Below are 23,262 nucleotides of genomic sequence, written 5' to 3' on the forward strand. Positions count from 1 at the left end.
GTTGATTATTTTTGAGATTATTTGATGTACAAGGGGTGGGAAAAAGAATATACCCAGAAGAAACGAATTTGGGGGCATTCTATTTGGTTTCCAAGCACAACCCAAGTTATACAAAAATTGAAAACAATGACATTAAAATCATGCAATCTGAATAATGTTGCTTTCATCTTTTAAAATAGGTAGGGCTATGATTTCTGCTGATTTTATCTCGCCATTACTATAGTTACTATAAGTGCTCATCTGTTACCAGCTACGTATTCTTGTTTATAAATTATAACAACACCCAACTGAGCTCTAGAAATACAACATTTTACAACTATGTTACAAATAATGATACATTACTTCTCAGTCTTTGGTTAAGATCACATGTGTTTATCTGTTCTTATCAGTTTAATATCAGGTCAATGTGTTAAATGGGTTTTTGGAGTGAGGTGGTGGAATGGGAGCTTGTCATCCTCCGTGCTGGTATTGCTGTTAACTCCAGGCATAAGTCATCAAAAGGGTGAAAAGAATACTGATGTAGATACATGAATAAAATCTATATGCTTCAAAATGAGCTCACAATCACTTGAAAACTTACTCCGCTAGCTATCTGTGCCTGCGTATTGTTTAGTGATCCTTAAGGAATAGTAAATCTTTTGGCAGGAAACAACCTCCTATATGATGCTTGTGATGTCTACACAAATCTTAAGTTCAGTCCTCTCTCCATGTTCTCACCTGGTCAGCAAAATGAAAGCCTCGGAAACACAGATATTGTGTTCACACACAAGCGGAGCTTCAGTCAGATTGATTAGGTGGTTGGTTGGTTGATGGGTTTTAAATACAATATTTGTCCTCCTTTATGGAAATAGAATAAGGCTCCTAAGATAGCACATGTTAGACATTGTATGGAAGAAGGGAGGAAGAAAATAACTACTACCCATGCCAGATGTCTTTTCTGTGCCTTTGAGCAGGTCACTATTCTTTGGATCTCAGTTACCTTGTTTAAAAAGAGAAGTTGTACTTTACAATCAGAGGTTCTTTCTAGCTCTGAAGTTCTAAATCTAGATTGTTTACCCCCTTAAAATGTGTAGGTGGCCCAATTACTAGCAAAAGAACTGAAAGAGCATCTAATTTGTCTCCTAACTCTGACTTCTCACTTCACACCTCTGTGGGGTATTCTGTCCTGCCTTTGGAGAGGCCCAGGAACCATACAGCATGTGCTACTGAGTGTTGTAAGCAGCCACTTGGGTTCTAGAAGTTATACCTAAGCTCTCACTTTTTAAACGAACCAGCAGGCCTAGAGAGAGCTCCTGATAATTATCTCAGGCCATGATAATTTCCAAGAAACTACATTTATCAGTGCACATATTGGAAAGCAGGGCTTCCTACTTTCCAGATGGCACAGAGAGTGATCAGGGGAGTAATTTTAGAGAATAAAGCAAGTTACCCTCAAATGAGGCCTTTCCAAAGTAGGAGGGGCAAAGTAATATTTTTCCTCAATTATGGCTCCATAGGCCAATTCTTGTGTTTTATATACGAAGAGTATGCAAATTTTTCTTTGGGGAGAAATGTTATTAAGCATATTGGCAAGAAAGGATGTCAAAGCTGGGATGTACATTAGCTATTTTAATAATACAGTGGGCCAATTGCTTATTCTTTGGAGAGTGACTACAGCAAGCAATTAAAGTCCTGGAGTGTCAATAAAACAAATGTTGATTACACTCAACCTAAGAATCTGTAATAAACAGCAACAACTTTTTTCCTGGTCTATATTTTTCAAGCTTGAGGCTTTGGAATTACAGATGCCTATTCTATATTTTCATAAAGTAAGCCTCGTTTTCAGCTATGAGAAAATGTTTATGAAACTAGAGTTAATATCTATCTTCAAAGAACTGTTTCCTATAAAACTATTACTAGGACTATTATTTTACCCAATGTTCCTAGACAAAATTTCTTTACTTATTGCCTAAATCAAACAATTGGAAACCTTAATTTCATTCCAAAGAATCTAAGTATTTTTCAAATGCTTCATGGCTCAAAAACTGTATTAAGATATATGTATTAGTTATATATAATCTTAATTATATATAATAGATTCCTAATATCTTTTATAGAATATATGTATAATTTATATTAATACATATAATGTATAGCATATATTATATATAATATATTAAGATTCCATATGCCCCTAAATATTTTATTCTACTCTCTCTAAATATGCATTTTATTGTCAAAGTGATATACAGTTATATAAGTAAGGTAATAAGTACTTTTTTTGGCAAACTTGTTACCCCTTCCCTCATTTTTTTCTCCTACTTTCCCTCCCGCCAACTCTCCTCACCCCAAGATCTCAGAATCTTCACCTATCTGATATGCATATTTGTGAAATCTCAAACTGGACCTTGGAAATCAGTCTGAAAAAATTCATTGTGAGATCATATATTTACAAATAAAGGACAATTATTACAATTGAGAAACCCTAAAAACCCTAAAGTGTTTTTCTATTAACTAACTGGCAAGGGTGAAAAGGAAGCTTGCCAGCTAAACTTCCAAAGTAAATGTCCAAAATGCAAACATTTGAAGGAAAGGCTTTAAAGGTCCCCTGAGCAACACTGAATCCAAGGAAAGCACCAAACAGGGATTCAAGATAGAGTAAGCCTCAGCAGCCAGCAAGTTTAGAGTAAGACAGGAAATGGCTTTGTTGATCTAAGTTTTTATTGATGTCAGCACAGTCTCTTGGAGTGCTAATGTTGAAGTCTGGATATTATTTCTAAGGAGACTCTTAACTAGCAATACACAATGTAATGATACACACATGACTGCAATACTAAGAATATTTTGTGTTTGTTGTATTCTTTTCTGAAATAAAACAAAAATAACTTTTTCCTAGCATGTATTTTCAAGTTTGTGGCTTTGGAATTATGAAGATCTTTACATATATTATGTCCCCAGGGTCCAGAACTCTGAAGTAAAGAAAGAAGTGTGCTCTAATCTTTTTTTCACAGGTGAAGATTCTGAGATCTTGGGGTGAGGAGAGTTGGCGGGAGGGAAAGTAGGAGAAAAAAATGAGGGAAGGGGTAACAAGTTTGCCAAAAAAAGTACTTATTACCTTACTTATATAACTGTATATCACTTTGACAATAAAAAAGGAAAAAAAAGGATTCTGAAATTGTGACAGAGCAGGAGGTCCATCCAAGTCTTGAGTTTCCATCCTCAAAAGACATTCTTCCAACCTTCCTTCTCATACAAAACTTAAGAGCCATGTGGTCTTCCTCAGCATAAAGTTGTACTAATTAGTGTATCAAGTGGGGAAAAGATCTGAGATTGGAACATGCAAGATTCTGGCTGCAAGCCATTTATTTAAGTAGCTTGGGCTGTCTTTCCAGTGACCTGATTCCAAATAACATGAAAATCGCAGCTGTGATTCACAACATCATGTTTTCTAATTTTTCATTTTGATAGCTTTTCTCTATGGTCAGGTACAAGCCATGGCTGTAAATAAATGATATATTTGTCTATGTCTTCTTGAAAGGTAGGCCCATCCAATGCATTTCCCAGCAGCTCATTACCCAGGAACGACTAGAAGGCTAGCAGCTTTCATGACCTCATTTGCAGGATGTACTGCAATCCATCTAGCCCATTAGCTATCTAAGCCATCTCATTGAAAGAAACTCGAGGTACGGAGGGCAGGCAAGCAGGCTGGATTGCACAACTACATCCTACCAGTCCCTGTATGGGTCAGGAAGCCCATAGGTCAGTGCTACATGAGTAGGAGCAGATGGTATCTTTGGCAGAGTCTGTGGCAGAAATTTATAAAATGCCTAGTAATTGGTTCCAGCATGATTTTCTGGGTAGGATTCTAAGGGCTGAAATAGCCAAGGCTCTCTCATTTCTCTGTTCATGCTCCTGCTAGCACCAGCTCTGTCAAAATCAAAGCTTGCTCTGTATCAAAAGCTGCTCTCTCTTTTGGTAACTTATTTTTATCACTTGCCATTAGTTTTCAAAGAATTATTTCTCTTACTCTTACCCTCCACGTTCCTCCTTTGCTCTTGAAACCTTGTTATGCTTTATACCTGAGGACAAAAGCAGCTGGAAATAGTCATTTCCACTCGCCCACACCCCTCCTTTTCAGACATAAAACCCAAAAGGTAAGGCTCTCTGAGTGAACTGTGGAATGGGTGGCCATTTCAGTGGTCTTCATACTAACATTACCAAGAGATTTAATAGCACACATACAAATGTATACATGTTCATCTATGTATGTTCTCCATGAGTAGTAATCCTCTACAATGATTTTCAGTGGACAGACTAAGAGACTTCTTATACTTAGTTTTTTTTTAATTTTTATTATATGTGTTTTTATTAAGTAGTTATACAAAAGGGGCTTCAATCCTGTAAATCAAGTTATATGTACAAGACAGCTTAATTGGTGTCACCTTTGTATCATTCTCTTTTTTTTTTTTGTCGGTCGTGGGGCTTGAACTCTGGGCCTGGGCGCTGTCCCTCAGCTCTTCAGCTCAAGGCAAGCGCTCTACCACTTGAGCTACAGCGCCACTTCCGGTTTTCTGGTGGTTTATTGGATATAGGAGTCTCACGGTCTTTCCTGCTTGGGCTGGCTTTGAACCGCGATCCTCAGATCTCAGCCTCCTGAGTAGCTAGGATTATAGGTGTGAGCCACCAGCGCCCGGCTCATTCTCTCTTATCTTTCTCCATCCTATCCCTACCCTCAACTTAGTTTAATTTTTACATAATGTACATTTAATATAATGACTGCATTTTCTCACCTTTCTCTCCAATCTTGTGGCCCTTCCACCATGGCCTTTCCCCTCTAGAATATATTTCAGTTCCTTGGTATTTTGTTAAACCCTTTGTTAGTTGTTCAGAGAAGTTATACTCTTGGACTCCTCACCTAATTGTACCATTCTTTAGTCAATTTGTGTATGTGTGTGTATGTGTATAAACATATAAGCTTGTATATGTTACAATGTGTTTGTATAGTCTAACTTCCACATATGAAATAAATGTGTCATTTGAGAAGAGCCATTTTTATTTTTATTTATTTTTTAGTCAGGAATGGGGCTTGAACTCTGGGCCTGGGTGCTGTCCCTCAGCTCTTCAGCTTAAGGGTAGTGCTCTACCACTTGAGCCATATCATCACTTTCCATTTTCTGGTGGTTAATTGGAGATAAGAGTCTCACGAATTTTCCTGCTCAGGCTGGCTTTGAACCATGATCCTCAGATCTCAGCTTCCTCAGTAGCTAGGATTACAGGCATGAGCCATCAGCACCTACCAAGAAAAGACATTTTTAAATGGAGCATTTTCCTTAGCTCTTTGACATCTCCAAGGCATGATTTGTCAAAAATGGGGAGAGTCTGTCTGAAAGCATTGTATATAAACACACACACACACACACACACACACACACACACATATTAATATCCTGGCTTATCTTATAGCTCATCTCTTGCCTATTCATCAGAACACGCTGCCCTACTTCAGTGAGTTTCTCTTGCTTTGTTAGAAACAACTATGAGAGAACAGGAAGGGATACAGGTGGACCTGTTGCAACAATGAGAAGTACAAGTTGTCATGTCAAAAACGAATTACAACTTTGGTGGGGGGGGGGGAGGAGATTTGGGGGGGTGGCGGGGGAGGCTGGGAAGGGATGTGAAGGGTAAACAAAGGAGGAGGCTGCAATGCTTGATAAGAAATGTACTCATTATCTTGTCCATGTAATTGTAACTCCTCTGTACAGTGTATTCACAAAAATAAAATTAAAAAAAAAGAACAGGAACCACAGCCCACAAAGGAAGTAACTGCATATGTAGAGATAGTGGCAGCCAATCTAGTTCTCCTTCCACTAGGTCAGCTGTTTCTCAGGAAATAGTCTAAAATATTTTTTTATTATTTCTCAAAATACTTACTGGCCACTACAATGTGTCTAGCCATAAACAAGGCCATGGAAAAGATGTTCAGTAGGTAAAAATGAGTCCTGGAGGGTAATGCAGTCTTCATATCTTTTGTCATTTAAAGAGATACTAAGTAGAATACTTGGTACAAGATCAAATTTTTGTGGGAAGTACTGGGGCTTGAACTCAGGGTCTGGGTGCTGCCCCTTAACTTTTTAGCTCAAGGTGATGCTCTACCACTTGACCACAGTTCCACTTCTGGCTTTTTTTGAGGGTGGATAATTGGAGTCTCACAGACTTTTTTTCCCTCACTGGCTTTGAACTGGAATCCTCAGATCTCAGCTTCATGAGTAGCAAGGATTACAGGTATAAATTGTCAGCTCAAGATGAAAAAATTTTAAAGTCATAGTTTCTTTTCCTCTATTGAACTTTGAGAAAATAACAGTTAATATCTAAATAGTTACCACCTATAGTAAAAAAAAAAAAAAAAAAAAAACACCCTTAAAACAAATGTCTGAAGGCCTAAAAAATAATAAACTCACCATTCACTAAATTTTCAGGAAAGCACAGACACACAATACATGCTCTACTTGAGAATCCAACACTAAATTCACTAACACACATTCAAGCATCTTTTATAACCAGATTATACCTACAAACACATACAAATAGACAAACTCTCCTTGCGAGGGCCTCTAGGGCCTTCAAAATAGAGCTATTCGTTCTTCCTTGCCTAGAGGGACCACCAGGGACATCAGCTTTGAAAGGCACATCACGTGACTCACTCTCTTATGCTTCTGTGCATTTCACTTTTTGATCAATATGTAGCTGCAGCTTCACTTTTGAATGGCCTCAGGTTGGGTGAGATAGGCAGAGCATTAAATTCAAAACAGGCACAGAGTCTGAATAGACTTTGGGTGACTGACACACAACCCGAGGATGCAATCTATTTCACTGCAAAAGGCAACAAAAAGAAAGAAAAAGGAAAAAAAACACTTTATTTTCAGGCTTTTTGAAGGCTCTCCCATGAATAAAATGTGGCTGCTGAGTAGCTGAGACCAATGTTTGACCTGTAGCAAAAGCTCACATTGAGATACATTTTCTCCTACATACACTTTGCTTTTATTCCCTCTTTCTCTCTTGCTTGCATGGTTCTTTTGCATCTCAGCCGTTCTCTTTTAAATTAGAATATTAATCATTACCATTTATTATGCATGCATAGACTAGACACTATGCATGGGCTAGACACTATGCTAAAGACTTTGCATTCCATCTAAACTGTACCAAGAATGCAAGGTAAATATCTGAGTTACAATTTTGAAGATAGCTTAATTAATTTAACCAATGTCCCACAAGCAGTAGCAGCAAGGTAAAGTCTAGATTTCCAGGTGCATGCATGTAATCACAATGTTAAATTAAGTTATGTTAAATTAAGTTATGTTAAATTAAGGTGTGTTACAGGTTTTTCACACCATTCCTCAATCTGAAATTGGATTTACTGTCACTAAGTCATGATTTGGGGCTACCACTTCTATCTACTGAATCAGAGTAAACCCAAGTAAAACCCAGTTAATTTTAGAAAAAAATCCTAGTATACAATTGTGTTTGTTTTCCACTTATATGTAAGAAATTATCATAGCTTAACAACTTTCCTGTTGTTTCCCACTGTCTTTCTGTATCCATAGATTCTGCAACCTCAGATTCAATGAACTGCAGGTTAAAATACTTCATAATAAAATTGAGCCAGGTACCATTGTCTCACACCTGTAATCCCAGCTATTCAGGAGGCTGAGATCTGAGGATCAAAGTTCAAAGCCAGTCCTGGCAACCTTGAACTCATCTCCAATTAACCACCAGAAAACCAGAAATGGCTCTGTAACTCAAAGTGGTACAGTGTTAGCCTTGAGCAATAGAGCTCAAGGACAGTGCCCAGGCCCAGAACTCAAGCCCCAGGACTGACAATAATAGTAATAATAATAATAATAATAATAAACAACTCACACCTGTAATTCTATCTACTCAGAATGCTGAGTTCTAAGATTCTTACCAAGCATGACAGGCAAATCTGGGAGAATCTTATCTCCAATTGACCAGTAAAAATCCAGAAATGGACCTATGGGTCAAGTAGTAGCAAAAACACTGAGCAAGAATGCAGGAACCTGAGTTTAAAGCCAGGACCAAAGACCAGCACACACACACACACACACACACACACACACACACACACACACGCACACACACACACTGTATCTATACAAAAGAGCTACAGATTTTTTAGTACAATATAATAGCTAGGCACATCATAATTAATCTAGAAATGATTTAAAGTATGTAGGAGGATGTGTACAGGCCTTTTTATATAGGAAAGATTTTAACATCTGTGGATCTGGGTGTCTTTGGGAATGGGGATCATGAAGCCAGAGATACTGAGGATAGACTGTCCTTTATCCTCAGAGAGGGATCACTTATATGGCTCATTTTAGCTGGGTCTTCTACTCAGCACTTCATGAGGCCAAAATAAAGATGTCACTTAGCTCTGCCCCCATCTAGAATGTCCAGTAAGGAAAGATCTACTAAGGGAACTTTTGGTTATTCACAGAACTCATTTTATTGGTCTTATAGGACAGAGGACTCTGTTGTGTATATCAGCTCTTAGAGGCTAGTCTCAGATCCTGGTCACATTGTCCTCTTCATCTCAGCAACAAAGAACATCCTCCTACTGTTCCTTAAAGGCCTCTCAACTCTCTGAGGCTTTCTCTAACCAGTCAGGTGAAATTTTCTGTGTTTAATGAGAACATATAACTAGGTCAGGTCTACCCAGATTATTTCCCAATTTACAGTTTACTGATCAGTAACTTTAATTGCATCTGAAAAAAAGAAATCTTTTTCCAGGTAGTATAACTTAATCACAGAAATAACACCATAGGGTAGAGAATACAGGGATCATTAAAATTCCACTTACTACAGCAATCCAAAATTGACCTTCAACTTATTTTCTAATCTATTTCATTGTTCTCTTCCATAATTTGAAGAGCCAATGAATACTGATGAATGGAAGTCCACCAAAATAGAACTTTAACCCACAGTTTGCCAAGAAAAATGCTGAGTTGACAAAACTCTGTTATGCGCTCATTCATGGTGGGGAAGCACTTTTTCTTCTGGTGCTATAGTCATAGCCTTACTATTATTGGACACATTTGCCATGATTCAAACTTCTTGTATCTTATCTCTAAGTGAGCCTTCTGGTCCTCCCTTCCAGAGTCCAGCCTCATGAAGCTGAATATTACTCTTGCACATAGCAGCAATAAAATGCCTGAGAACACTGTCAACTGCTGGCTCCAGTCTCCTCACATCCATCTCAGTGCACACTGACAAGGATGTTCCTACACTCCCAGTTTGTGTGGATGACATATTCGCATCTATATTTTTGAATAAAATATGTTATCTATGTTTAGCCATACTTTTTATTCCAAGATAAATTTTTTAAAATATTAAGTTTGTATTGAGACTGCTATAACTAAATGATAAAATCTGAGTAGCTTCAAAATAACAGAAAGCTATACAGGCTAGAAAATTCAAGATCAAAGGACTAGAAGATTTGGGTGTCATGGATGTCATAATGCTCTTGCTATATTCACACATACTGGAAGAATGAAGCAATGATCATAAGCCTCTTTAAGGAAGGCACTAAGTTCATTCATGAGGGCTTCTGCAACAAGGCCCCATCTAAGAGTACCATAACCTTAAGAGGATTTCAATGCAAATTTGGAGAGCAACAGTATAAACATAGTAAAAAATGTACTAAGTACAAAGTAGTAGTAAACAATGTTAGTAAAAGCTATCCCAACAATCTATCTCATAAGCTAAAGAATAGGACCTCTGCAGGCAAGAGGGCTCATGCCTGTAATCCTAGCTACTCTGGAGGCTGAGAATTGTCATGTTTTGAAGCCTGCTCAGGAAGAAATATTTGTGAGATTCATCTCTAATTATTCACCAAAAAAGCCAAAGTGGAGCTATGGCTCAAGCAGTAGCATACTGGCCATAAGAAGATTTAAAAATAAAATAAATAAATAAATACCCAAAAACCTTAAGAACAGCACCCAGGCTCTGAGTTCAAGGACTAGTATAGAAAAAACATAGCTAATATGGCTAATACTATATCCTAAACAAAGCCATATAAATAAGGAAATTACTTTAGATATATCTACAACACATATCTCTTATCTTTTGTTGTTGTTTTTTGTTTTTTGTTTTGGGGTTTTTTTTGTTTTTTTTTCTTTGTGGGATTTTTTTGTTTTTTTGTTTTTGTTTTTGTTGGTCATGGAGCCTGAACTGTGGGCCTGAGCGTTGTCCCTCAGCTCTTCAGCTCAAGGCTAGCGCTCTACCACTTGAGCCACAGCACCACTTCTGGCTTTTTCTACTTATGTGTGGTGCTCAGGAATCAAACCCAGGGCCTCATGCATGCAAGGCAAGCACTGTACCACTAAGCCACCTTACCAGCCCCCATACATCTTATCTTTAATTCCATCTACTTCATTTAAGAACATGTTAATAAATATAGTTTTAACGTAGCATATGAAAACCAGGACTTGAGTTTTTATAAACTGCCCTGCAGAAAATTAAACATTAATTAAAAGCCCCCATTCTCAGTTGCTTATACTTGTCATCCTGGCTACCCAGGAGGCTGAGGGTTATGCTATAAATTCTTATAAATGCTTAGACAGACAAATCTGAAATATTCCTCTACAATTAATAAGCAAAAGACAGAAGTGGAGCTGTGGCTCAAGTGGAAGAATAAGCAGCCTTCAACAACAATGCCATGCAAGAGCAGCCTCTGCCCCCCCCCAAAAAAAGCTCAGTACTCCATGCACAGAGATAGAGAGAAAGACAGAGACAGAGAGACAGAGAGACAGAGAGAGAGCACAGCACAAAGTTAATCGAGATAGTCCTGTGAGTTATCTGTCAAATGATCTATTTCAAGTACAAAGCTTTCAAATTACTGCAAAAATTATCAGATGCCTGTCCCTTCTCACTTGTTATGTCCTTATCCTATGCCAATAAGAATGGCTTGTGTACCCCAGAAGAAGACAGAAAATGTTGTTGAGAGACATTGAGGGCCAGAGACAGTGGAGAGACTGCTGAACTGCTTCTACCCACTGTTGGATTAAGTTTTGACCCAAGTTACACATCAGTTATGAGGAGAACCCACTGACTTTGCTGGAGGCCTGGGGATAGGAAAGTATCATTCTGATTGTCGAAACTGGAAAACTCTATTAATTTTTTTTTTTGTCGGTAGTGGGGCTTTAACACTGGGCCTGGGCACTGTCCCCTCAGCTCTTCAGCTCAAGACTACCGCTCCACCAGTTGAGTCACAGTGCCACTTCTGGCTTTTTCTGCTTATGTGGTGGTGAGGAATCGAACCCAAGGCCTCATGCCTGCAAGGCAAGCACGCTACCACTGAGCCACCTTCCCAGCCCAATTCTATTAATTTTAAACATGGGCTTTATAAACTGGGGATTCTACAACTCACTCTAGAAAGAATGGATTGAGAAGGCTAAGAGAAGGAAGACTGAATCATGAGGAATGTGTGGATTCTTAATACAAACAAGTACTGACTAACTGGCTGAATCTCTGGTTTATTTACTGGCTAGATTGGTGCACTGATGAAGACATAACACAAAGCTTGCATATCTGTTAGCAAGAATCCCCAGAGAGAAACAAACTTAAGACAAAGACTGAGATAAATCCTTGCTCGAGACAAAAGACACAAAAGAATACCTCCAGTCAGGCACCAGTGACTCACACCTGTAATCCTAGCTACTCAAGAGGCTGAGGCTTGAAGATCAAGGTTCAAAGCCAGCCCTGGCAGGAAGTGCAAGGCTCTTACCTCCAATTAACCACCAGAAAAGTGTAAGTGGCACTGTAGATTAAAGTGGTAGAGTGCTAGCCTTGAGCAAAAGAGCCTAGGGACAGCCCCTAGGCCCTGAGTTCAAGCCCCATGACTGACAAAAAGAAAAAGGAAAAAGGAATAGCTCCCCCTCTAGAGAATAGATTAGAATGGTTTTGGTGTGTGTTTCCTTTCCCTAGAATTCAAGGGAGCAGAAGGAGCCCCATGCTGCCCACTAAGAGCAGTCACTACAGGAGTTTTCCAGGATGGGAATATCAGTCCTTACTCTCTGTGCTTGAGACTCAAAGGATCCAGGATGCTAACCACACAGTGGAGAGAAGAACCCAGTGGAGAGAATGCCGAAGTCGCTCCCACCTGCTTTGCTCTGCAGCTGCTGAACCAGGCTTTAGAGGATCCTTCAGCTCTGAGGACAAGTTAGTTCTAATTGAGAGTCCCTGGGAGCATAAAGCTCTTCAACAGAGTGAATAACAAGGTCTCCAAAGTTCTTCCCAAGACAATTTTGTTCTTGATTTTCTGGCTGTGACCTTTTTTTATAGTATATATATTTTTTATCATAAAGATACTGTACAGATGGCTGTGACCTTGAATGCATTATTCGTCTCCTCTACCCTTTGTTTAACTTATTGAAAAGATAAAGAATAGACTGTCTTCCTAATAGGTAGGTTCAGAGGATCAATTGAAAGTTATCCATGTAATGTGCTTAATAAATATTAGGTGCCATGAACGCCTTAGGTAAGGCTGGTAGTAGAGTGAATCCTTGACGAAGTCTCTAATGACTCATTGTGTGCTCAAAATGGAGAAATGTGGAGTAAGTATGGATACATGTTTATCATGTCTATCTGGTTAAGTGATGAAGGCAAAGAATACAAGTTAATGGGAAAAAATAAAAACATAGGTTTGAAGAATTACTGTGACTCAAAAAGGACTTGTTAAAAAACTTTTAAATTGCTCACACTTATAATCCTACCTATTCAGGAGTCTGAGTTTTGAGGATCATGGTTCAAAGCCAGCCCAGGCAAGAGGCTCATGAATAGTACCCAGGCCCTGAGTTCAAGCCTCACAATTGACAAATACTTTTAAATTGATTCCACATGGGAAAGCCTTCTTTTCATTTTAAGAGACAAACATATGACAATAAATAAGAGTCACACAGAGAGAAGATCTCCTGTAAACTTTCTGCTTAACCTCCACCTCTTTGCTGTCCATAATAACTAAATGAAGTAAATATCCTTTCATTACCAAGAGATTGGGAATAGCAAGAGAGCCTCAAATCAGCCACTCACTCTAACCTGTTCATTGTTGAATCTCACAAATTAGAAATGGGAAAGCTGACCAGTGACAAGAATAGCTAGAGGAAATAAGGATTTTATTTTATAAGGATTTTTTATTTTATAAAAAAAAAAAAAAACGTCAATATTATCCTTGAAGATAGATGGTAACTGCACAAATTACTCAAATTTACTGTCAGATTTCCATAATGTTTATTTTCTCTAGGCCCTAGAAGCTCCTCTAATTTCTTTATGTCCCCTTCATGTAATACTTCCCCATCTCTGGTGACCACCTCTCCCTCTATACTTGTACATGACATCAATTTCCATAAATAAATGCCAGCATTTGGCATTGTCTTTCTGTATCTGGCTTATTTCACTCAACATAAGTGAGCTGCAGTTTTATTCATGCTAAGGCAGATAGAATTTCCTTTATTATGGCAAAGTAGTATTCTATTGTGCAAATAGACCACATTTTCATTAGCCATTCAGCCACTGAAGAACATGTGGATTGACTTTGTGTTTAGGCTGTTGTGATAAGTGCTGCAATAAACCAGAGGATAGCCAACAGACACATGAAAAAGATTCCCTTTTACTAATCAGAGTAATACAAATTAAGACCAAAATAAAACATCATCTCCCTCCAGTGAGAATGGGAATTTAAAAGATTGGAGGGGGAATCTTGTTTTTTAGAGTTCGAAAACTGAGAAACATTTATGACCAGGTAATTGAGATCAGCTGGGTATAATTTGGCACTCTCCCTCCACCTGTGACAAGGTGCCCACCACTCTGCAATCACAGATATCCTTAAAAAATCTCTAAAGCAGCCTTTGAGTAAGATGAGCCCTTTAAGATGACATGGTCTCCATCTTCCCATTCAACATTACACAGTTCTCTCGCTGCAGGCCTTGCCTCTCCTCGTAGACTTCCGTCCCAGAGTCAGCAAACAACCTTTCAGTTGACAGAAGCAACTCAATAGGCCTTTTCTATATGCCCCTAAACATTACTTTCAGTAATTGTTTGTTACTAGAGATTTCTCTTTTTTATCATTGGAAAAGTTATTATTTTGTTTGTAGTAGAGCCAATTTTCCTGTGTACCTGCAGATTTAGCACACTTATGGATTTTGGATAAAATTGAAAATGTGATATTGCTATGAAAATATATGCATAAATATTCAAAATGAAAGGACTTTATTTTATTTTATTGTATTGTAAAGATGCTGCACAGAGGGGTTACAGTTACAGAAGTAAGGCAATGAGTACATTACTTGTCGATCATTGTTACTCCTTCCCTTCTTTGTTGTTGTCCCACTATCCCTTCCCTCCCCTACCACCAACCCCCCGCCCCATCCCGCTGACTGCCCGAAGTTGTAAAGTTCATTTCCAATGTACTGTCCTATGGGTATCCTTGTTGCAATGGGTCATCCTGTGTCCTTGTTTCAGCATTTTGTTATTCCCCTTCCCCTCCCCAGATTAGACATATGTATATACAAGATGTAGGGTATCAAAATCAAGTACAGAGATAACAGGGGATATGCCATAGGGGGAAGAACATACAAAGGAAACAACAACAACAAAAATAAAAACCATGAACAAATGACCATATAAGATGATGTTAGCTAAGTGAAATGAATCCCAAGACAGAGAAAGAACTTTTTCTCAGGGCCTAGGCACTGTCCTTGATCTCTTTTGCTCAAAGCTAGCTCTGTACCACTTTGAGTCACAGTGCCACTTCCAGTTTTCTGGTGGTTAATTGGAGATAAGAGTTTCATGGAGGGGCCAGGAAGGTGGCTCAGTGGAAAAGTGCTTGCCTTGCATGCTTGAGGCCCTGGGTTCCATTCCTCAGCACCACATAAACAGAAAAAGCCAGAAGTGGCGCTGTTGCTCAAGTGGTAGAGCACTAGCCTTGAGCTGAAGAGCTGATGGACAGTGCCCATGCCCAGAGTTCAGGCCCCACGAATGACAAAAAAAAAAAGTCTCATGGACTGGGCTGGCTTTGAACCCTGATCCTCAGATCTCAGCTTCCTGAATAGTTAGAATTATAGACATGAGCCACCAGCATGCAGCTAAGGACTGACTTTTGATTTAAACCTGAGTAAAACCATGAATCTCTTCCCAAGTACTGTTAAAACCTGTTAACACACTCCTTCATAGTTTTTACAAAGCCAATTCCAGGCATGACAATGTTCTGTGCTTCCACAGATCTTTCTATTGAGGTAGCTATTTATCATTTTATTCCTCAGTGTAAGTCTTTGCATTAATCTGTGCCATCTACCTGGCCTCAGACCTGTCTCTGGCTGACATTACAGTCTTCTCATAGTTCTGCTTTACAAACTTGCTCACAGCCTTTTGTATTATTTCTTGTTCCTTACCCTTTTGTTCTATTTCCTCTGTGAGTCTATGTTTAGTTCCTGGTGACATCTCAGAACTAGAGTGTTTCTCTTGGTGTATTTCTTCCTCTTTTTCCAAGTTTTTTTGATCTTTGCTGGACAAGAAACTCATCTTTTGCCTTAACATTTGGGCTGCTTTCCTTTCTATTCTAATTTCTTTCTGGAGATTGAACATTTACTTCTTGTTTCTCCCTTCGTGTGTATTACTTTAGTATCTTTCCTTCCTTCTATAGGGTCTTCCTTTTCTTTCCATTTCTTTTCCTTCCCTTTCTCACTGTATTGCTCATGATCACTTCATTGTCTATCTCCTTCTCATTCTCTTGAACATTTCTCCTGTTTCTGCTCTTTGTCACTTCTCTCCCTCTGGTCTCTTGTCCTCAGTTTATCTTCTTGTTGGTGCCTCTTCCATTGAGAATCTGTATCGTTGGCCTCTCTGTGCCTATAAGAATCCCTTTCTTTTTGATGGTCCCAGTCACTGCAATGGTTTTACTGGTCTCTGCATTGTCTGACTTGGTGCTGATCTCCCTTTTTCTCATGTCCTCTGACTTGGAACTTGGGGTGTGATGTTTGGCACCTTGCCCTCTTTCTTCACTAGATGAGCAAGAATCGGCTTGATTATTATGATGTTTGGAGTACTCCGTGGAAGTCTCTGTGACCTTTTCCTTTCTGCACTTTCTGCACTTTCTTTTCTTCCATTTCATCCTCCTCACTGCTCTTAGTATCACAATCACTATCAGCATCTAGCTTTGCCTCCTCCTTCACACCAGTTTGGAGAATGCGGAAATTTTGTTGTGGTACTCTGTTCTTGAAATTTACTTCATTGGAGTAACCCTTGGCCTTCTTTTATTCCAGATCTGGCTTCAGGAAAGCTGCATTTTAGGTACTTCCTCTTCACCAAATGCTTGATTAAACAGATGCCCATAAAATCCGCTGAGATCTTTCTGCTCAGTTACATCAAGTGCAGCAGTCCTCTGTTCTCTTTCTTCTTCAGTTCACTCTTGCAGTTTTTTATATGTAGCTGTCATAAATGTATCTTTATCATCAAATTCTCCTTTTTCCATTTCTTGTTCTCTGTATTTTAATTTCCATTGTTATTTTCTGTTCCTTTTTTCTGATCTCAACTGTTTTTAGTAAAGTTGTGAATATACTTGGGTTTTCAATCTTTTCCCAAAAGCAATTTGGGATTATTTTCCTTCTTTTTTTCTGCATTTCATCATATATACAATACTACATCATCATATATACTATTATACTCATTCATAGTGGAATTCTCTTCAAAAGCCTTCTGTATTTCCAGTCTGGTCTGTTTCAGGGTCTGCTTCTTAGCAACTTCCCTCTGAAGGCTTTCACTCATGAAGTTCTCTTTGTCATCATCAGAATCATTCCCAACACTGATGGTTTTTGCAAAACCGATGCAACTGCTGTGTTTTCTTTGGCAAAATAAGCCTATACTGCTTGCCCAGAATCACCATCTCATTCCTGTGTCCTGAAGATTCATTAAATGTGATATTCCCAAATGATTTTAAATTAGCCCATTGTAAAAATTATTCAGTTGGGGGGGAGTTCCGGGAAGATGGCGGAGGAGAAGCTGGAATCTGAACAAGCTCTCGCATAGAAAGCAGTTTCAGAGTTCCAGTGAACAGTCCTAAGCCAGAGAATCACACCAAGTGTGCCATCACAGGACAGAGAATTAGTCAAGAGAGGGGAAGCCAAGCAGACACATCTGAGCGCTTGCCAGCAGCTGCCGCTGCAGCGGTAGGGTCGCAGCGGTGACCACCGCCACGGGGTCATACCTGAGACAAAGTCCGGGCCGAAGGAGCCAGACACAGCGGACGAGCGGATTCTACTCAACACCAGCAAGAACCGACAAGGAGCGGACAACTTCATCCAGCACTTTGCAGACCAGAGACGACCCAGGATCCAAGACTCAGCGTGAGTAGAAGCCCGACATCCTCATTCCTTCTCAGGGAGCAGAGGAGGGAAGAGCAACCCTCCCCCCCCCAGCACCGGTGATCTCCATCTTGGATACCGACAAAGCTCGGAGGAGCGGCTAGCTCCAGCTCAGGCCTTGGAATAAAACGAGTCATTTAGCAGGTCACAAGAACTTAACGGCGAAGTGACCTCACAGACTCAGTTCCATCCAGGGAAAAGTCACCCAGCTCGGGCGCCAGCCATTGGAGTGGCTCTCCTCACTGGGTAACCAGAGCCAGAGGCTGCCCCTCCCTCTAGCAGCCATCAAAATCAATTGAAAAACAGAAACCCTGAGAATGGCTCCAGGCTGGGTGCTGTGAGTTTTTTTCACAAAATAGCCCCAGGGAAAAGCTACTGTGTGTTGAAAGGCCTCAACTCTACCCAGAACCTAGCCTCATCACTGCATCCCCCTCTTTTGTGACTCTCAAAGCAGATCACCCTCCCAGTAAACTAACCTGGGAGGGGGTTCTCAAAATCTTGGGTAAAGCAGAGCATTTTTCTGCCTGTTCCAACAAACTGACTTAAGAAACCAATCAAGCCACAGGACCTCAAGCTGACCAGAGACTCCAACAAGACTCTGGTTACAGACAAAAGGGAGATACAAGATTCTTCCCACCCCTCCCAAAAAAAAAAAATCAAAGAACTTTTTTTTTTCTTCTTCTTTTCTTTTTTTTTTCTTTTTGGTTACCTTATATATATAAATTTTTTTTCCTTTTCTAAAACTTTTATTAATCTTTAATTTTTGCCTCTTCTGAAAAAATAATTGTTTTCCAGTAACTTTTTTTTTCTCCTCTTATAATTTTTATTTTAGGAATACGTGAATGTGTGTTTTCCTTTCTTTTCTTGTCTTCTTTCTCTTTTTCTTTCATTCTTAATTATCTTTTTGTTTTTTGTCTAGCTCTACTGAACTTCTGATCTTTTCTTCTCACTTTCCTATCCTTTCCACCTTTTCCTCTCTTTTGTTCTTCTTTATGTGACTTAACTCTTGTCCTGCACATCTCAGATAAACCCATAGTTAACTAGTAGACCCTATCCCCCATTGTGTACACACTTAATCCAAAAACTTATTACTCAATTCAAAACCTCTGAGACTTAAATTCATTAATAGCAGTACTACATCTTTATACCTATATAATATTTTAAGCATTTTTTTAAAGTTTTTCACATCTCCTCTATGTCCCTCCTTTTCTCTCAACATATTCACATTCCTCTCTAAATAGATGGTCTTTTAATCTCTATAATAACATTAATTTTTACGTTTCTATTTTTTTTCTGGTCTCTTTTCATTCCCCTTTCCCTTTCTTCTTTTTCTCTCTCTCTCTCTACTTGCATCCTACCCAACCTATTTCCTGCATTGTGATTAGGACATAGTTAACTCTCCCTGTGCCTCCCCACACCAATCTATTCCTATTTTTTACCCACATCTCTCCCTAACCCTAATAATTTCTGGTTTTCCAAATTCTTCTCTGTGGTTCGAAGTCCTTTAACATATAGTTCTTTGATGTCGAATAGATGTATCTATTGAACTAGATTGTATCTGTAGACTATTGACTGTACAAATGCAAACTTTGGTTGATGGTTGCCTTAAGATAGTGTTCTAGCACAAAACTGGTGCTATCTTCATCTCAAATGGGCAGAGTAAGCCGGAAAAACACAAGAAAAATGGCAAATTCGGGTATCTCAATTCCAAATCTTGATAATCAGGGGTTAGAACAGATAATGAATAATCCAGAGGAGAGTTCCCAAATAGCTCTACAAACACTGCTGGCAAAAGTGATAAATGAGAAGTTTGACAACTTACAAAGGACTCTGTATGAGCGTGATAGGGAGAGAGAGGAGGCATCCCAGGAGTTTATACAGGAATATCATAAGCATGAGGAAGCTACTCAAAAACTGATACAGGATTTGCATGAACAACTTGAGAATACTCAAAGAGAAAGGGAGGAATGGCATGAGCAGGCTGAGAACACTCAAAGAGAACTGCAGGAATCCCACGAACAGCAGGAAAGAGAACTGCAGGAATCCCACGAACGGGAGGAAGCTAATCAAAGAGTAATACAGGAATTGAGAGACCAGGTAGAGAACACACAAAGATCACTAAAGGCATTCATGGAATCCATTAACAAAGAGCGGAAGGAAGTCAGGGAGACCACAAAGGGAATGCTGAATGAAACCCAACAGAAGGAATGGGAGTCCAAAGAAACCATAACCAATCAACTAAGTGATTTGAGCACAAACACTGAACACCAAATTAAGGAAGTAAAGAAATTCATACAAGACCTAAAACAGAGCTTCAACAAAGAACTTGAAGCCATCAAAGCTGACCAATTAGAAGGAAAAGAGATAAAAAACAAAGTAGAGAGTCTTGACAGGTTAGACCATGCAGAAGATCAAATCTCAGGGATTGAAGACAGCCTAGATATTATAGAGAAAGAACATACAACCATCCAAGACAAGTCCAAGAAATATGATAGATATATCCAACACCTGGAAGACACCATCAGAAGGCCTAATCTAAGGATAATGGGTGTAGAGGAGCACCTAGAAACAGAAGTTAATGGTCTAGGAAATTTGTTTAACACGATCCTAGCAGAGAACTTCCCAAACATGCAAAAAGATAGGCCTATTCAGATACAAGAAGCCTTTAGAACCCCAAATAAACCAGACCAGAATAGGACATCCCACCGTCACATTATAATCCACACATGATCAACTCAGACCAAGGAGAAGATCCTTAGAGCTGTCAAGGAGAAAAGGGTAATCACCTATAAAGGGAAACCAATTAGAATCACCTCAGATTTCTCAGCAGAGACAATCAAAGCAAGAAGAGCCTGGAATGATATATGCCATGCCCTAAAAACAAACAACTATCAACCAAGAATACTGTACCCAGCTAAACTCTCCTTCATAGCTGAAGGCCAAATAAAAACCTTCCATAGCAAAGAAAAACTGAAACAATACATCTCCACCAAACCAGCCCTACAAAATATATTCTTAAAGATGTCCTACACATAGAAAATCAACAAGACCACAATAAAGGCCAAGGAACTGCACCCAAATTGAGAATCCAAGAACCATAGGAAGAACCCAGTTTTCACAGCCCCCAAGAAGGTAGATAACATGGCAGGAACTCCCAAATACCTCTCAGTCCTATCTCTTAATGTTAACGGACTGAACTCTCCAATTATGCGACATAGACTGTCTAGTTGGATTAACAAACAAGACCCTTCTATCTGCTGCCTGCAGGAGTCAAATCTTGCCCATAAAAACAAACACATTTTCAATGTTAAAGGCTGGAACAAAATCTATCAAGCAAACGGCCCCCATAAACAGGTGGGAGTTGCAATCCTAATATCAGATAAAATAGACTTCAAATTAAAATTCGCGAGAAGAGATAAAGAAGGTCGCTACATACTAATTAAAGGATCTCTCCTTCAGGAGGATATTACAATTCTAAATATCTATTCGCCAAACAATGGAGCACCCAAATTTATCAAAGAAACACTACTTTCCCTCAAATCCCATATAGATCCAAAGACATTAATTGTTGGGGATTTTAATACACCACTTTCCCCACTAGATAGATCAACTCGGCAAAAACTCAACAGAGAAACCGAAGATCTAAACAGCTGCATAGATCAACTAGACTTAACAGACATCTACCGAACATTTCACCCAGCAGCATCAGAATACACGTTTTTCTCAGCAGCACATGGAACGTTTTCTAAAATAGACCACATTTTAGGCCACAAAGCAAACTTGTCTAAATTCAGAAACATTGAAGTTATACCTTGCATTCTTTCTGACCACAAGGGAATAAAATTAGAACTCAACACCAAAAGCCACCAAAGAAAGTCCCGTATCACATGGAGGCTGAACAACACACTGCTGAATCATGAGTGGGTCATGGAAGAGATTAGAAAGGTAATTCAAATGTTCATGCTATTCAACAAAAATGAACACACAAATTACCAGCTCCTCTGGGACACAGCAAAGGCAGTACTCAGAGGCAAGTTTATAGCTCTGAGCTCCTACATCAACAAATTGGAGAGATCTGAAACTAACAATTTAATGACACATCTAAACCTCCTTGAAAAAGAGCAACAAGATAAACCCCAATCCAGTAGACAGAAAGAAATAATCAAAATTAAATCAGAATTAAATGAATTAGAATCCAAAAAAACTATAGAAAGACTCAACAAAACAAAGAGTTGGTTCTTCGAAAAACTTAACAAAATTGACAGACCCTTAGCAAATCTTATCAGAAAAAGAAGAGAACACACCAAATTAATAAACTCAGAGATGAGAATGGAAACATCACCACAGGAACAACCAAGATTCAGAACATTATAAGAGAATACTTCTCAAAACTTTATGGTAATAAGTTTGAGAACTTGACAGAAAGGGACCTTTTCCTAGCAAATATTGACATGCCAAAACCAAACCAAGATGAGTTAAACTATCTTAACAGGCCCATATCAAGCATTGAAATACAAACAGCAATAAGAGACCTCCCAGCTAAGAAAAGTCCAGGACCAGATGGTTTTACAGCGGAATTTTACAAGGCCTTCAAAGCAGAGCTCACACCAATTCTCCTCCAACTCTTCAATGAAATTGAAAGAGAAAGCTCACTACCGAACACATTCCACGAAGCCATCATAACCCTCATCCCAAAACCAGGCAGGGACTCATCAAAGAAAGACAACTATAGACCCATTTCTTTGATGAACATTGATGCAAAACTTCTCAACAAAATTTTGGCCAATCGACTTCAACAATTCATCCAAAAAATCATACACCACGATCAAACAGGATTCATTTCAGGGATGCAAATCTGGTTCAATATACGCAAATCAATTAATATTATTCATCACATCAACAGGAGCAAGAATAAGAACCATATGGTTATCTCAATAGACGCAGAAAAAGCATTCGACAAGATCCAACACCCCTTTATGATGAAGGTTTTGGAAAAATTAGGAATCCATGGAACATTCCTCAATACAATAAAGGCTGTATATGACAAACCTACAGCCAGCATTATACTCAATGGTGAAAAACTAAAGCCATTTCCTCTTAACTCAGGAACAAGACAAGGATGCCCACTCTCTCCACTTCTCTTCAATCTAGTATTAGAATGCCTAGCTACAGCAATAAGACAAGATGCAGACATAAAGGGGATCCAAATAGGGAAAGAAGAAATAAAACTCTCCCTCTTTGCAGATGACATGATCTTGTATTTAAAGAATCCCATAGACTCCACTCCCAAATTACTCAAGCTGATTCAAAACTTTGGCAAAGTAGCAGGTTATAAAATTAACCCCCAAAAATCAATGGCTTTTCTGTATGCCAACAATGAGAAAAGTGTGGCTGAAATTAGGAAAGCAACTCCATTTGTAATAGCCCCACAAAAAATTAAAATACCTAGGAATTAACTTAACTAAAGACGTGAAGGACCTCTATGATGAAAACTTTAAAATCTTGAAAAAGGAAATCAACACAGAACTTAAAAAATGGCAAAACCTCCCATGCTCCTGGATTGGAAAGATCAACATCGTGAAAATGGCAATACTTCCCAAGGCTATCTACAAATTCAACGCAATACCTATCAAAATTCCACCCTCATTCTTCAAGGAAATAGAAGAGGCAATCCAAAAATTCATATGGAACAATAAAAGACCCCGAATAGCAAAAACGCTCCTCAATGGAAAGAACACTGCTGGAGGAATATCAATACCAAATTTCAAACTCTACTATAAAGCCATAGTAATCAAAACAGCGTGGTATTGGCATAAGAACAGATCTCAGGACCAATGGAATAGAATTGAAA

At 38.9% G+C, this 23,262-nt stretch overlaps 2 pseudogenes; one reads left to right on the plus strand and one right to left on the minus strand.

Annotated features, from left to right (window-relative positions):
• The first annotated feature begins 337 nt into the window (after positions 1-337).
• On the plus strand, positions 338-504 carry LOC122113999 (annotated as a pseudogene).
• A 14,787-nt stretch (positions 505-15,291) lies between these two features.
• On the minus strand, positions 15,292-16,933 carry LOC122113977 (annotated as a pseudogene).
• Positions 16,934-23,262: the final 6,329 nt, after the last annotated feature.

The sequence above is a fragment of the Dipodomys spectabilis genome, unplaced genomic scaffold (genome assembly GCF_019054845.1).
Source record: "Dipodomys spectabilis isolate Male_0828 unplaced genomic scaffold, ASM1905484v1 ptg000102l, whole genome shotgun sequence".
Classification (NCBI taxonomy): domain Eukaryota; kingdom Metazoa; phylum Chordata; class Mammalia; order Rodentia; family Heteromyidae; genus Dipodomys; species Dipodomys spectabilis.